Genomic DNA, 17,761 nt, shown 5'->3' with positions numbered 1-17,761 from the left:
AAAACTTTTAATGAATGTTGGAGACCTGTATATGAATGTTGTAAATTATATTATGTAGGATATTTGTGTCTTTATTTATAGTCTATTGTAGACATAGTTATCAAACCTGGCTCGACTCGGCCGATTTGACCGAAAACCCGATCACCCGGTCACCTGACTAGATTGAGCCAATCATTGAAATAGACTAATCCATATAATATAAATACATAATAATTAATTTAATACCTTATTTTTTTATATATAATATTTTGTATTTTCATAAGAACATTTGCCTAATTTTTTAAAGAAGTACACAAATATGTAATTATTAAATTTATTTTATTGAGTATATATTCAAATAGGTCCAACAAATTTCGTATAAGATGATTTAGTCTTCGAAATTTTTTTATTATAATCAAAGTCCCCAAACTTTACATAAACGAGACATTTTAGATATCTAGTTAGTCAAAGTCGTTGACTACTAACAGTAAAAATAGATGTGGTCATTGAGTTGCTGACGTGGCCATAACGTTGCCACGTGTCGCCAGTCGGACTAATAGGTCTCCCAAATTAAAAGACAAAAGCGATGTTTTTTTTTTTTTTGGATAAAATGCTGCTTTTCTACTTAAATTCTGAAATGAATGACAAAACACAAGAGTTCTTATGTGAATGTCAATGCAAAAAATTTTGATATAAATCTAAATGCGACTGAATATGAATGTTGCTGTTTTAATTTAAGTAAAAATGCAGTGTTTTGTCCAAAAAATTAAATTTAAAAAACCTATTAATCTGATTGGCGATACGTAACAACATTATAGTCAGCAATTTAACGGTCAAGTAGTCTTTGGCTGTTAGTAATTAACGGGAGCCTAATTGTTTCATAAAGTTCGAAAACTTTGATTGTAAAAAAATTCCATTAGACCAAAACGTCGGATATGAAATTTTCTGGATCCTATTTGGCCGTATATACTCTATTTTATTTATTAAAAAAAAATCCTAAGAACATTTTTCCCTATTTCGAACCACAGTCCTCTGCACCTTCTTCTCCTCCTCCATGCCCCCGGCATCTCCATCGCCGTCTCCGTCTCCGGCGTCGTCCCTCCTTGCCGGTGCATTCCACCTGCGGCACTTCTCGTCGGGCAACGCTGCTCGAGCGAGGGCGGCGGCGGCGGACAAGGAGCCATGGTGGAAGGAGTCCATGGAGCGGTTACGCAGCATCGGGATCTCTGCTCACATCGACTCCGGCAAGACAACTTTGACGGAGCGAGTGCTTTTCTACACTGGTCGTATCCACGAGATCCACGAGGTTCGGGGCAGAGACGGCGTCGGCGCCAAGATGGATTCCATGGACTTGGAGAGGGAGAAAGGTATCACTATCCAGTCTGCTGCTACTTACTGCTCTTGGAAAGACTATAAGGTAATATCTCTTTCTCTGCTATTGATAAACTGTTCCCCTTCTCCAAATGGATTTGTTGTTTTGCTATTCCTCAAATGATAAAACAATATAAAAGTAGTTATTTACTCCAATTTTAGTCTAATTTTTCAAAAAGTAATTATTTTTTTACGTTTTCTGTAAAGAAAATGTGTATTGAAGTACCTGTCAATCTACTATTGACTATGATGAATCAGTCAGTTTCATTTCAGTGTTGAAGTTATGATTGGAGTTGAGATTCAGTTGGATGAATTTTATGTGATTATGAGTTGACTGAGCTCAGACTGAATTTAAGTATTAAATCAATTTTGAAGAGCTAATGAGCTTTTAATGTATAGTGAGATTTGAGTGCTGTTGTTACTGCAATCCCTAACATACTAATTATTGTTATGGATTAGTTATTAGTTATGATGGAGAATGGAGAAAAGGTTGAAAAGGTTTCTATGTGTAATCATTCTTAAGTGGAATTGAGAAAATAAAAAAGTTAGTCTGCCAAGCAAAAGTAAATTGTCTCGATGACAGTCAGAAATGTTGAAACATTGGAATATTGGAATAAGAATTCTATATTATACTTGCAGTACTGATGACTTCCTTCTTTCATCTCTTTGGCTTGCTAATTATTTATACTTTCTAATTTTTGGGTAAAAATATAATTGTATTTGTATTTCTTTTGGGAAATTTGTCATTGCAGATTAACATAATTGACACACCTGGTCACGTTGATTTCACCATTGAAGTTGAGAGGGCTTTGCGTGTCCTTGATGGTGCTATTCTTGTACTTTGTAGTGTTGGTGGTGTGCAAAGTCAGTCCATCACGGTAGATTGACAAATGAGAAGATACGAGGTTCCAAGACTTGCATTTATTAACAAGCTTGATCGAATGGGAGCAGATCCATGGAAAGTTTTAAATCAGGTTCATTGGAGATTAATGAAGACCGTATAGATGATATGTTTTATAGTTTTATTGCCATTCATACGATTTTATGGAAGAGAATTTCGCAGATTCGGTTCCTCAATCCCTTGGTTGCCGATCTTTGAGAAATCAAGGAATTTGAAAAAGTTGAACCTCTTCTAAAGCTGATTTTTCATGATAAAACCTTCTGTAACCTGTTTACTAAAAATCTTCTATGACTTCACCTTAATTTTTATATGTATATAGCATCACATTAATTAAGATTTTGCAGCAATATATAAGCTATCAAATTTTAGTTTGGTAGTTTAGTAAGTATTATTTGTTATTACCTTTGTGCATTCTGGAAATCCTTTTAGTTTCCTTTTGATTCATTATATCATTGTCACCATACTTTCTTTTTTATTGTATTTATATTGATAAAAGAAGAATATCATTAATACGGATAGAAGGAGAAGGAGGATAAGAGATCATATATACAATAGCAAAATATAGCCAAAAGTGCTTACATCATCATTATAGTTGTATAACTTTTTTCTCATTTGAGGACTATACTTTTACAGGCACGATCTAAACTTCGGCATCATAGTGCTGCAATGCAAGTTCCGATAGGCTTGGAGGATGATTTTGAGGGACTTGTTGATCTTGTGCAGTTAAAAGCATACTATTTTCGGGGTTCTAATGGGTTTGTTTCAAAATTATTGCTGTTTATTACTAAACTTAATTCTCCTTATGGCTTACTTTTAGCATGCTCTATTGTTGCTTATTTCAGTGAAAAAGTTGTCACTGAAGAGGTGCCTGCAGATATGGAAGCCTTGGAAGTAGAAAAAAGGCGTGAGCTCATAGAAGCTGTGTCAGAAGTTGATGATCAACTTGCTGAAGCTTTTCTTGGTGATGAGCCCATATCACCTGCTGACCTTCAGGTCTGTGGGTTTTCTTTTTTCATTTTTCGGTTTTTTTTTTCCCTTTCCCTCATCCCTATTGAAGTTTGGTATTAACTGAAACTGAGTAGAGAGAGAAGATATTTTCTGAATCTGTTGTATTTATCCTAATCTAGCTGGTAGAGTCAGTTTCTTAAGTCCCTACTCTTCTAATCAAGTTAGAGAGTTTTCTAGCTTTCTCTATTAGGTATGTTCATTATTTGATTTATTGGATATGCATCGAATTTGGTTTACCTCTGACAATTATTTTGTTGGGATGTCTTATTGTTGATTACATAGAAGTCTTGAGCATTCTAGATGTGTATCAGAAATAGTAAAGGCATAGGTGTGTCAATGGGAAGTGGTCTTGTTATTTTATGATTATCAGTGAAAAAAATTGCTTATATTGTAATATGTATGGTTTCTGCTAATAAAAGTTGTAAGCATGGTTCTTTGGTTCTTCGTTGATGCTTAGTTCTTGCATTTTTCACTCACTTCGGCCTATGGTTTTTCACCAATAGATTATCATGAAGTCGATGTACTGCATTCTCCTTTAGCTTTATATGTAGTTTAGAATATTTAATTATTTTATTAAATATTGAGTTTTATTATTGTGATGTCATTTTTCTTTGAGCAGGAAGCAATTCGTAGGGCCACCATAGCACGGAAGTTTGTACCAGTGTTCATGGGTAGTGTTTTTAAAAATAAGGCAACCATTGAATTACCTTTAGTTATTATGTGTATTCTATGCTATATAGTCATTGCTTTCTGTATTCCTCCTCTTTACATTATTAATACGTTGTATCCTTATTTTCCATATGTACACAATGCACCTAATTTGGATATTTGTTTTTTTTTTCCTTTTCTTTTTTTGAGAACTTAAATCCTCTTGGCATAGTTGCCTCGACATTCTGTAATACACAACTGCTATAATGGTTGAGTATGCATATCATATGGGATCATAAATGGCATGCATCATGTTAGCAGGTATTTAATATTTGTCAGGATGGCTCAAAATATTAGGAGTGTAAAATATTCAAATATTGCAAGAGGTAGCTTAAGTTGCCCAACCTACTAGATCCTTTACGTTTGTTTTGATTGGATCATAGATGTCTGGGATTTTTGATCCCATCATATGCCCAAATGAAATCAAATACAGGTCAATTTATGACCATACACAATAAATATAAAGGAATAAAATATTTTTTCCTGATAAATTTTTATTAGAATGCTGCTGTGTTTATAACTATCTATTACTGACTACTCGTCTCCTATTTGTGTTCGATCTCCTATCTTGCTTGTGATATTCTGGATTGCTCTGTTAATGTGGCGTGTAATGTTTTGTAATTTGTATCATTTATTAAGTTACCTTTTGATCGGATTTGTGTAATTGATGAATCTTTTTATCATCAATTCGTCTCGGGTTGGTATCCTTGCTCTCAAGTTCAAACTCCCAAACCCCCAAGAGGTTCTCTTGTACATGCATATGCTTGCAGGCATCCCTATTTTTACCTTCTGCCTCTTATGCTTTTCATTGTCTTCTGTTACTGATACAGGGAGTACAGCCACTTCTGGATGGTGTACTTAATTATTTGCCATGTCCAATTGAAGTTAGTAGTTATGCCCTTGACCAAACAAAGAATGAGGAAAAGGTACCTGATTTGTAAGATGTTTATCTTTGTTTTGCTTTGATATTATGATCTATTTGTCATAAATTGTCAATTGGCCTCTGAATTTGCAGGCTATTTTTTAATGATGATTTATAAGTTTCTTTATATATATAGATTAGATATATATTTGAGTGGGAGTGAAAGAAGAATATTTGGTTTGAAGAATCATACAAGAAAATATATGGAAAATAGAGTAAAACCTAGAAAAAGGGGAAAAACATCAATTAAGAACTTGGTTAGTTACTCGAATAATTAAATTTTCATGGAATTTTTTAAAATGTAATTACTAGTTAAACATAATCTTTAAAAAAGTTAAAAATTCTCATGTGGACATTTTCTTGCATCTATAGTAGCATTTGTAAGACTCCAGGCAGAAAAAGTAAATACAAAATGAAAAATAACATAACTTAGATTTAACCGGGATGATAACTATTGCAAAGGTTTTCAAAATATAAATCACAACTTAGTCAAGGGAAGGTTAAATTATTTTGATAGAAAAAGAAATTTTATTAGGAGAGAGAAGAATGTACACAAGAGGATGGAATATCCTCACATGGATACAAAATGGTATCACCCAACAAACAGGACCATGTACTAAAGCATGCCAATCCCTTTGAATGTTAGCTAGAGGAAGTGAGGAACACCCTTAGACAGACCATGTACTAAGCACTAAAGCGAGGCCGAAAAGGTAATCGTATCTCAATAAAGTGAGTAGTCGAAAAGGAGCTGTTAAAAGGCATGGACTTCCTTTACAAGTTTCAACCGAATGCGCCAAAACACTGAAAAGTTACCAGTTGTATTTGCTTCTTGGTATGATCCAAAACTCTGAATGTGGTAATTAGAAACTGATGCAAATCCATCGGGAAAAACCCAAGGATTTTACATGATACCAAAAGGCCTCAAGAGTTCTTGCTGTGGCAATGAGAGGCCAGCAAATGATTTTGCAAGCCGATTTTGCATTTGTGCTCTTGTTTCTTTTTTTATTGAATAATTTATCTATGCACTTTCAGGTTGAGTTGACTGGAAGTCTTGATGGGCCACTTGTAGCGTTGGCATTTAAGTTGGAGGAAGGGCGGTTTGGCCAGTTGACATATTTAAGGTAATATAACTTCAAACTCTTTTTCAACATATATATGGCTGTATCAAGTGAGAGAAGTTGGCTGTTATGAGAGTGAGAGCAATTCTTGGCTGCATCATCGTACATGAATGGTTGACGTACTTTAGAGCTCACATGATTACATAAAGAAGTCACATCTCGTATGACTGTATGTAACAACTGGTACCAATTGTAGGTAGAAAAGAGATCAAACAGTACAGAAACTGAAGGAAATGGGTAAAATCCAATGTGGCTTTACCCTTCCCCAGGTCATATGTGTTCTTTACTGAGAAAGGAAAAAACAATGTGTGACAAATGGCAGGCTTTTGAGAGACCTGACCCTCTCCTAGTCTGATTCTAATCCCAACAATCTGAATGCCTCCTCAGCATTTTGTCACCTCCCAATATACTCCCCAACTCTCTTTTCTAACAAAATCATTTCACTACCCCTCCCCACCAGTCTTGCCACCCAGAGTTACCAGTCCCTCGGGCCCATATTGCGCTCCCCTCCTCCCCGTCCTGAGCATTTTGTTTTCCCACAACCGAGATTTACTCATTTCATTCTCACCATTAACCATTTTATCACTTTCCCTGCGTATGTTTGTCTGCATATATTTTGTTTTGAATGTGTTAACTTTGTAAATTACACAAAATTATTGGATTGTTTTCTCAATTTTCCTTCCCCCCGGCTTTGGGTGTTGAAGAATTTACGAGGGTGTGATCCGCAAGGGCGAGTTTATTATTAATGTAAACACCGGCAAGAAGATCAAGGTAAAATCTAAGGCTTTTTGTGATTGTGTTATTCATGTGCATATGTGCAATTGAATCCTGGAATTTTTTTTGGCTAATGCTATGCTATAAATCATAGGTGTAACTCTCAAGATTTTTCCAAACACAACTTTGCAGTAGTGTTTTGTTGAAATCTTCAGCTTTTTATTATTTCCTTTAGATTTCATCTTGGGAAGAGTAATAAATTACATGACATAAGATTATAGCAATTATTCAATTTTAATCTACCCTGGGTTCATGAATTTCTTTAAAACTATGCACCAAAATTTTGTTGCTGTGCTACCAGTGATGTAATATTTTCACTAGTTAGATCATTAGGTCTGTGCTTTCATGTATTGCATTTCAAAATTAGAATGAAGTTTTGGCTAAATGTTTTTCTTAATGGATGCAGGTTCCTCGCTTAGTTAGGATGCATTCTGATGAGATGGAGGTTAGGTTTTGGATTTACAGTATTACTGGCGGATTTTCATGTTATTGGTATTTTTTTCTCATTATTTTTTTATGGTAAAGAGGAACTCGTATCCCCTTGTCCTACCCAGTTTGTTTCGTTTTCTCTTCATATTAAAAAAAGTCTTCTTTTATCAAGAAAAAACAAAAAAGAAAAGAAAAGAAAAGAAAAAGAAACTTTTGTTGGGTAGGTTATAGGCTATTGTTTTTGCTATAGAGTAACTTGGTAGGGGTACCTTTCCCTGCTTGATTTGTTACGAAGACTGTTTAATATATTTCAATAATTAAATATATTTAATATTCAATTAGGATTTTATCCAAATTGCAGGACATTCAAGAGGCTCATGCAGGGCAAATATTGATTTCTGGAATCCTATATTGTACCTTTATTTATTCAAGATTTAATTAAGGGTCTTGTTAACAAGTGTTAAGGCGCTTACTAAGAATACTATAAGAACAAGTAAATGTTAATTTTTTTTTAATTTTTCTGTGCACTTAATGCAAACCAAAACTTTTCTATTTTCTCTCTTAACCAATGCCCATAGGAAACTCTCAAGTTAAATCTTTTAAATTAATTTGTAAGGCTCTAATTGTATAGTTTAATCAATGTTTTAGGCTTAATTACTGTCAATCCTTCTCAACAGCTGTTAAACATTCTGAATTTCTGATAATTGAGTCTTTTGTTGTTAGCAGTCTCTGCCTATTGATGTAGAGAATGAATTGCACTCAATTTTGAACTTAATCTTGTAGTAATATGTTGCCTAAGTTAGTTTTATATTGGCCTTAATACATGATTACTTGTCTAACTTTTTTCCATCCATTGGTTATTAGGAGAGACTTTTACCGATGGATCAGTTAAATACACAATGACTTCCATGAATGTTCCTGAACCTGTAATGTCATTAGCTGTACAGCCAGTTTCAAAAGATTCTGGAGGGCAGGTAAGTAGTTTCTTTATGTAACACACTGACCACCCTGTCCCAGCTTATCATGTATTTGATTTTCTTGGTATATCACTTGTAGTTTTCAAAAGCTTTGAATCGCTTCTAGAAAGAGGATCCTACATTCCATGTTGGTTTAGACCCAGAGAGTGGGCAGGTAATGTTCTATTCTATTTATCTAGATCATGAAAGTGGCAAATTTGTTGTACTTGCAATGACATAGTTTACCTTTGTTGTTAGACTATCATATCTGGAATGGGAGAACTACATTTAGATATTTATGTTGAACGTAGTCGGAGAGAGTATAAGGTACCTATTCCTTTCCCATGCATTAATGTTGTTAATCCTTGCTGATACTGGTTTTATATTTCCTGCTTCTGGAGTTTCATTATTATGTTCCTACTTGTTAAGGTTGATGCAACTGTTGGAAAGCCCCATGTAAACTTCAGAGAAACTGTTACACAACGTGCTGATTTTGATTATTTACACTAGAAGCAATCTGGAGGGCAAGGTCAATATGGACGGGTAATCGGGTATGTATCGGTAATTTTTATATTAGTTACCATACATAAGATTTTTTTTTTATTAAAATCAGATTAGACATGTGGATTGCCCGAGAGTGGCACTTTGCACTATGATCGTCATATGCTCTAATTATTATTATTATTTGTATCCCACTAATTTACATCTCACATTTACAATATCAATAATCAAGATTTGGATTTGTTTCTCATTAAAGTGTTAGATATAAAATCGTGTCGCTGACCAACAATTTAAGTTCATGGGAAAGATGGTTCATATCATGGTATATTACTGTACCAGAACCTATTCTATGGTTGTTTTTGGGTCACCCCAAAATGTCTAGTCAACCAAATAGCAAGTCTTTGTCCAGTCTTGAGCATGAGAAGGTATATTATAGTTCCACATGTCCTAAGGATAAGGTGTGGTAGAAGCCTTTACAAGTCTAGGGCAACCCTCTCCCTTGAGCTATTTTTTAAAGTTTAATTAGAGTGACTGAGTTTCAATAATGGTGTAAGAGCTTCTATGACTAGACAGAGGGTTCAATCCTTGTTGTCTCTCAATTATTCTTAATAAAAGCTGCATCCCAAGATAGGATGGACCTGTGCATTGTCCATTCTTCAAACTCAAAAAGAATAAGCGACATTCGTGTGAAGAGGCCTGTTCGATATTAAACCATTCTTTTGAGTTTTACCTTTATCCAATTACAATAATTACAACTTTAGGAGAGATACTTACTGACAAACTGTTAGCATCAAAGATATAACTCCGAATAAAGTTTAATTGCAATTACAATTACAATTTTCAATACCCTATGGTTGGAGCATAGAAATCATGTGAACCAACCTTGCAAGAAATATAATGACTGTGACTTCGTCTTGATTAACTTTCTCTCAAACAACCGCATGTCTAAATATGCATAGACCTTGCATGCAAGGCAAGATTAGGGAGTAGGCACTGTTTGAAGAACTGTTTGATCATTACAAGATTCTTTAATTATTTTTCCCCAAGTTTTAACTTACTGAATATTACAAGATAAATATGCCGTTGTAGTGTGTAAATTATATATTTTTTGTATTAGGCTCAATAAGTACTTTCTAAAAGATAAAAAAAAGTAACTTATATTAATCTTACAGCAAATTGTTTATTCAGAAATTACTTTTTGAGAAGTTCGTTTTAATATAAGCGCTTGACAAAAGAGGCATTTTTGTCCATGTTAGTTTTTAAACAAATTTGTCTCAATTTATATTCTTTTCTGTGTGGTTAGAAATAAAATTAAGTTGATGCGTTATTAAAAAAATTTAAAGTTAGTCAAAAAAGTTTTGTTAAATAAAAGGTGTTGTGAATTAATAAATGAAGAAAGTATACATCGTGATTTTCAAACAATGTCATCCAAACTAAATGCATGTCTCTTAGGAACAGAAAATTGCTGGTATTCAAGGGCAATCAAATTTTAGATAGGGATTTTCATTTACTTCCAGACTTCTCCATGTGTATAAATATCCTTTTTCTTTTCTCAATAAAAGTGTAATAATCCTTAGATTTAAAACAAATTGGATAAAGCTTTCTTCTCTTTGCTGTGGTTCTGGTTCTGGGCTAATGGCTTCCGTATAAAGTATATCTTACTTTATGATAGCAGCTGATTGTGAATTTGTGATGTTCCAACTTATCCCTAATCACCTTTTGTTTCTTGATGCTTAGTGAATTCACTATGTTCTATGTTTGCAGGTATATTAAACCACTTCGGGCAGGATCACCAACTAAATTCGAATTTGAAAACCTCCTTGTTGGGCAAGCTATTCCATCAGGTTTTATCCCTGCAATTGAAAAAGGTTTTAAGGAGCCGCCAACTCGTGAGTGAAATTTTCATCATTGCTTATTTGTGATTTCTACTTTAAGTCTAATTGTCGTTCAACATATATTATCTTATTCCCCATGAATGTAATAAAGACCACCGAAAAATGTAATGATGGAATAAGTGAGCATTCAAAAGTAATTTATGGGGACTAAGAATGTAATATTGAGGAAGCCAAAGTTCATTCATTGGCATATTTACGAAACATCAATTTTATTATGCGATTCAGCCATGATAGTATTACAATACTCATTTTATGGTAACGTAATGTTGCTTTCATACAGGGGGGCTTTAATTGGACATCCTGTCGAAAATCTTAGAGTTGTCTTGACAGATGGTGCTGCTCATGCCGTTGATTCTAGTGAACTTGCATTTAAGTTGGCTTCTATCCATGCTTTCAGACAGGTTCTTTACAATTCTGCATCCATATTCATAACATTGCACATATCATCCTGATAATATTGTCCATAGTTTTGTGCTCATAGTACTGACCATATTCTTTGATATTTGTATCAGTGCTATACAGCTTCCAGGCCATTTATATTAGAACCTGTTATGCTTGTTGAGCTGAAAGTACCAACAGAATTCCAAGGAGCTGTTGCTGGTGACATTAACAAGTGGGGTTCTTATTTTATTCTATCCTTGTTTCTCTTTTCAAATGGTTTATTTATGATATTGGTTTATTTATGATATTTTTATCTATGGTATTGGTTTATGATATTGGTTTATTTTATTCTATCTTTGATATTGGTTTATTTATGATATTTTTATCTATGGTATACGATGTCAGATTTTTTTTTTTTATTAAATTTTAATTTAGGTTAAGAGTTTTTAAGTCATCTTAATTAGTGGCTAGAAAAACTGACAATGCTTTTTGAAAAAACTGACAAAACCTATGCTTTGCCTCTACCACTCTTAGACGGTGATTATAATGTGAAAAAGGTTAATGAACTCCTCAATTTTTAGATTTATATACACTAATGAATTATTACTCATAATTATAATATATAATAAAGAAGAACATGATGAGTCCTAATTGATCTTAATTAATTCTAGTATATCCTAATCGATACATAAACACACTTTAATATAATAGTAATCATAGTTATCAGAATCAAATGACCACGTGACCCGATTACTGGATCAACCGGTGGGTCACTGGTTTACCTGGTTGTTCCGGTCATAATTTAAAAAATATAAATTATATAAATAAAATTAAAATTACATACTAAGACTTAAAATGTAAGTCTTTACAAATATAATAATAATCAAATGTTAATTTTTAGACAATTAATGATGCAAAAAAAAGATAATAAATTAGTTTTTAATACAAAATACTTTCTCTATTTAAATAAACAAGAGCAAGCAAAAGATAACATAATTGATAATCAAGTCCAAGTGATCTTAAAATCGAAATTTATATCTTCATAGGACAAATTTGGAGCTTGATTAACATTTTTCTCATTTTGATTTGCATCTATATCTTTCATAAGAAACACTGCATTTTGATGTTATGCAGAACATCAGAATAAGAGAAAAAAGAGTTTGAAGAGAGAGATACAAGAAACTAGTTACATTGTATGATAACTATGACAACTTTCATGGAGCAACAAAAATATAAACTATGATAACTTTCAGGCAGCAACAAAAAAAAAAACAAGAAAATTGAAACAGAAAGAACAGGGGGAACTCATTAACAAATTCAAGATTCATGATAATCAGTAACAAATTTCAGCAACACATTCGGTTTTCCGCAACAAAATTAAAACAGAAAGAACAGGGGAAACTCACCAAATCGGGTTGCACGAAGGAATCTGACGGCGAAGGAGAAGCTGATGGCGAGGGAGAAGCTAACGGCAAGGCTCGAAGCAAGAAGACGACAATGAAGACCAGTCCACCGGGACCTGTTGCCTCTATTACCGGCGACGAAGAGCGCAGGGAAGGGAGAGATCGAGACCAGGTGCGAGACAGAGACCGTGAGAAGCAAGAAGATGACCACCACCACTACCCGAGGGACCAGATGCGGTTCCGTCTGCTTCTGCCGCCAACGAAGCGAACACCGGGGTACGGGACCGCGACGACGACCAAGGTGAGTGGACGAGGTGAGAGACTGAGAGAGGGACGAGGTGAGGCCGTGAGAGACTGAGAGTGACGACTGTCGAGGTGAGGGGAGAGACGAGAAAGGGACTACTGAGTATTGAGTTCCGACTGCCGAGCTAGAGATGGAGAGAGCGCAGAGACTGGCTGGGTTAGGGGGTTTTACTTAGACTCTCAGAGTCAAGAGTCTTAGATTTGGCATTTGGGCATAGGGTTTCATCTAAAGGGAAGGGTTAGGAGGGGGGTTATGAAAGGACGCCGTTTCAAGTAATAGGAAGAAAAATAAAAATAAAAACGACCCGGATCGGGTTAAATTAACCGGACGGATCATCGAATTTCACGAAAACCTGTTTGGTCGAACCGGGTTCGACCGGGTCTGTTGCACAACCAGTTCAACGAGTGGCTTGGCCCGACCAAGTAATCGGGTGACCGAGTTTTCGGTCGAACCGGCCAGGTCAAGCCGGATTTGATAACTATGTCTACAATAGACCACAAATAAAGGTACAAATATCCTACATAATATAATTTGCAACATCCATGCACAGGTTTCCAATATTCATTAAAAGTTTTCAACTATCGTCATTTTGATCTACATTATTACTTAATAGACCAAAAATTGCAACAGGTGGATAGCTTTTTGTCATCTCCCAAAGCAATCACTCGATATTTCCTCACAACATCTTTCATTATTTTTCCTCCATCTTATGTTATATGTCCATTCCGTTTGTAGCATTTAGCAACATGATACATATATAGAGATATCTTTTAGTTATCACAATATGCTTTTAGATGCCCTTTATATCAATGCATATCTCAACTTTGCTTTCTTCCTTCTTTCTTTCTCTTTTTATTTCTTTCTCTCTTTTTGCTTAACTCATTTTCTTCCTTGACATCTTTTGATTGTAAATTATTAATTTTTTTTAATCCAAAATGGGACGAAAGTGATCCCAGAGATTGTGTTTCTTGAACTTCTCAATTTTTTCAATGAATAATAATATTCTGTATGATCTGATATATTTCAATTAACAAATTAACATAGACAATAATAAAAGACAGAAATATAGTTGGTCTAACAAGCAGTCATCAATTGCATAACCATAAAGGAGTCGCATTACGTGAATAAAGGATAAATTGAGAATCGCAAACAATCATATGCAAGACACTTATTAAATTGTATTTAATGAAGATCGATAAGTGAGCCTAAATGGTAAGCAAAACCGAAGCAAACTAAGGTCTTCATTCTTCCATTTGTCTTTAATTAAATTCAAATGACAAGCAAATTAAGTCCCTAAAATGTTAACTAATTCATTCTTTTATAAAGCAGCAAGGTTTAATCATACACAAGCAAATTAAGCCTCTATTTGGGAAGAACACATCACAAATATTAAAAAGCTCTAACTAAATTGAATAAAGTTTAATCACACTGTATTTTCATCTCATAAAGAGGCAACCCAGAACTAACCTAATAAAAAAGATAGATGAACAAAGAAATTTAAAAATTGAACTAATCCATATTCTTAACTAATCAAGTCATCAATATTCAATAATCAATTAATCAAAAATCAAGAGATGCACAGAAAAGGAGAAGAAAAAATACGTCATCAATGTCCATTTCATTAAGCAATTTCTAGTGCCAAGGCTCTATTATTCGAGAAAATGACACAAAACAATCATACAAAATACCATAGTTTAAAAAAAAATAAATTCAATTCACAGAGGAAGAGGAAAAAAATATTTAGATAAAATCAAACAAGAGACACAAATTTAGGTTCCAAATTGAGAAATGACAACAAATAGAAGATAAAGAAGGAGAACACATACCTAATTTTCTGAAGGAAGGAGACGTTCATTACAGTGCTAGCAGCAGAGTTTGCAGGCGGCGGCGGAGGCTGCTAGTGGATAGAATAACAGCGGTGTGCGTAGAGAAAGCAAAAGGTTGGAGAGGGAGTACAGAGTAGAGAGCACAGCAGCAGCGAAGAGAGGAGAAGTGAGCAGATCGGCATCGAGATCAAAGGTTGCAGCCTCAACAACAATAGTAACGGTGTACAATGAAGAGATCAGAGGGATGCTGGAGAAAGAAGTGGCTGCCATTCTGGTCTATGACAGGGTGGAAGACTGAGGGGCTGTAGAAGAAGAATATTGGAAATTTGAAAGTAGTGGGTAATGTTGGGTAAGCAAAGAGAAAATGGGATGTCATAGTCGTTGGGGTATTTTTTGGAGGGTTTGTCACTCATGTATTAATTTGAAATCTTTAGATTTTTTATTTTTGTTAATAGTTTATTAGTTTAACAATATTTCTTTATATTTAAAGATCAAATTAAAATTATGATTAAAAATCAAATATTTCAAATTTAAACAATAAAATTTAAGAGGCTAAATTGGAATAAATTAAAATAGTTTGAATATCTTACGAATAAACTATGTCAAAATATGACAAATTAGAGGATTGGAAATTGAGTGTGACTAACTTACATCCTATATATGTATATATTATAAAAATATGTTATATGTGGGTATTAAACCAAGGATCTCTCACTTAGTGCAAAACCCTAAAAAATACTCTAAAAAATCCTAAAAAATCCTAGAAAACTCCTAAAAAACCCTAAAAAACCCTAAAGAATCCTGGAAAACCCTAAAAAACCCTAGAAAACTCTAGATAACCTTAGAAAACTTTAGAAAAATCCTAGAAAACCCTAAAAAATACTAGAAAATCCTTGAAAAACCTACAAAACCCTAGAAAATCCTAAAAAACACTAGAAAAACCCTAGAAAACCCTACAAAACCCTAGAAATTCCTAGATAACCCTAGAAAACTTTAGAAAACCCTAGAAAATAATAGAAAAATCTTAGAAAACCTTAGAAAAATCTAGAAAATCCTAGAAAAACTCTAAAAATCCTAAAAAGCATAAAAAAATCCTAAAAAACCCTAAAAATCTTAGAAACTTTTAGAAAACCCTAAAAAAACCTAGAAAACCTTAGAAAACCCTTGAAAACCCTAGAAAAATCTTAGAAAACCCTAAATAACACTAGAAAATCCTTGAAAACCCTAGAAAATCCTAAAAATCATAAAAAAAATCCTAGAAAAAACCATAAAGACCCTAGAAAAAACCATAAAAAACCCTAGAAAACCCTAAAAACCATAGAAAATCCTGAAATATCCTAGAAAAAACTTAGAAAACCCTAGAAAAACCATAAAAACTGTAGATAACCCTAAAAAATCCTAGAAAATCCTAAAAAATTCTAGAAAAACCATAGAAAATCATAGAAAAACTTAGAAGATCATAGAAAACTGTAGAAAAACCATAGAAAATCCTAGAAGATCCTAAAAAATTCTAAAAAACCGTAAAAATCCCTAGAAATCCCTAAATAACACTAGAAAATCTTTGATAATCCTAGAAAACCCTAAAAAAATCTTAGAAAACAATAGAAACCCTAAAAACCCTAGAAAACCTTAGTAAATCTTAAAAAACCCTAAAAAGTCCTAGAAAACCCTAGAAAAACCTAGAAAATCCAAGAAAACAATAGAAAAGCCTTAGAAAACTCTAGAAAAATCTATAAAATCCTAGAAAAACACTGAAAAATCCTAAAAACCATAAAAACACCCTTGAAAGTCCTAAAAACCCTAGAAAATCCTGAAAAACCCTAGAAAAAACCTAAAAACCACTTGAAAACTCTAAAAAAAAAACGTTAGAAGATTCTAAAAAACCTAGATAACCCTAGAAAACCCTAAAAAAACATAAAAAAAAATCCTAGAAAACCCTAGATAACCTAAGAAAAACCTTAAAAAACACTAAATAACCATAGAAAACCTTAGAAAATACAAAAAAACCTAAAAACCCCTAAAAAAACCATAGAAAATCCTAAAAAAAATCCCTAGAAAACCCTAGAAAATACAAAAAAAACCCTAGAAAATCCTAGAAAACCCTAGATAACCCAAGAAAACGCTAGAAAATCCTAAAAATGCTAAACACCCTAGAAAAATCCTAGAAAAACCCAAGAAAACCTAAGAAAAAATCTAGAAAACCCTAAAAAATCTTAAAAAATCCTAGAAAAAGCAAAAAAAATTCTAAAAAACCCTAAAAAAATCCTAGAAAACCCTAAAATTCCTAAATATAGACCTAGATAAAACCTAGAAAATCCTTGAAACTCCTCAAAAACCTAAGAAAATCCTAAAAAACCTAGAAAACACTAGAAAAACTCTAAAAAAAACCCTAAAAACCATGAAAAAAAAAGTCTAGAAAATCCTAAAAACCCTAGAAAACCCTAGAAAAAACCTAGAAAACCCTAGATAACCATAAAAAACCCTAGAAAACCTTAGATAACTCTAGAAAATCCTAGAGAAATCCTAAAAATCCATAGAAAAACCTAGAAAATTCTAAAAAACCCTACATAATATCATTTGCAACATCCATGCACAGGTCTCCAACATTCATTAAAAGTTTTCACATATCGTATTTTAATCTACATTATTACTTAATAGACCAAAAATTAAAGCAGGTGGATAGCTTTTTGTCATCTTTAGAAGCAATCACTCAATATTTCCTCACAACATCCTTCATTATTTTCCTTCCATCTTTTGTTATATGTCCATTCCCTTTGTAGCATTTAGCAACATGATACATATATAGAGATATCTTTTAATTTAGTCATCACAATGTGTTTTTAGATTCCCTTTATATAAATGAATATCTCAACTTTTCTTTCTTCCTTCTTTCTTTAACTTCTCAACTTTTTTCAATGGATAATAATATTATGTGTAATCTAATATATTTCAATTAACAAATTAACATAGACAATAATAAAAGACAGGAATATAGTTGGTCTAACAAGCAGTCATCAATTGCATAGCTATAAAAGAGTTTCATTACGTGAATAAAAGATAAATTGAGAATTGAAAACAATCATATGCAAGACACTTATTACATTGTATTTAATGAAGATGGATTAGTGAACCAAAATGGTAAGCAAAATCGAAGCAAACTAAGGCATTCATTCTTCCATTTGTCTTTAATTAAATTCAAATCACAAGAAAATTAAGGCCCCAGAAAGTTAGCTAGTTCATTCTTTTATAAAGCAGCAAGGTTTAATCATACACAAGCAAATTAAG

The 17,761-nt window shown here is 33.3% G+C and overlaps 1 pseudogene across 1 annotated transcript; it reads left to right on the top strand.

Moving 5' to 3' along the window:
• Nucleotides 1–917: 917 nt before the first annotated feature.
• Nucleotides 918–11,210, top strand: LOC107626618 (elongation factor G-2, mitochondrial-like; annotated as a pseudogene). The gene is made up of 17 exons (XR_015905191.1): nucleotides 918–1,396; nucleotides 2,103–2,324; nucleotides 2,885–3,006; nucleotides 3,094–3,244; nucleotides 3,879–3,950; nucleotides 4,798–4,893; nucleotides 5,922–6,010; nucleotides 6,712–6,778; nucleotides 7,188–7,226; nucleotides 7,572–7,599; nucleotides 8,042–8,184; nucleotides 8,267–8,341; nucleotides 8,425–8,493; nucleotides 8,596–8,717; nucleotides 10,432–10,556; nucleotides 10,843–10,963; nucleotides 11,075–11,210. The product of XR_015905191.1 is annotated as an elongation factor G-2, mitochondrial-like (transcript).
• The last annotated feature ends 6,551 nt before the right edge of the window (nucleotides 11,211–17,761 follow it).

The sequence above is a fragment of the Arachis ipaensis genome, chromosome B2, assembly GCF_059453495.1.
Source record: "Arachis ipaensis isolate K30076 ecotype BB chromosome B2, ASM5945349v1, whole genome shotgun sequence".
Classification (NCBI taxonomy): domain Eukaryota; kingdom Viridiplantae; phylum Streptophyta; class Magnoliopsida; order Fabales; family Fabaceae; genus Arachis; species Arachis ipaensis.
This window is presented reverse-complemented; position numbering and strand designations above follow the sequence as displayed.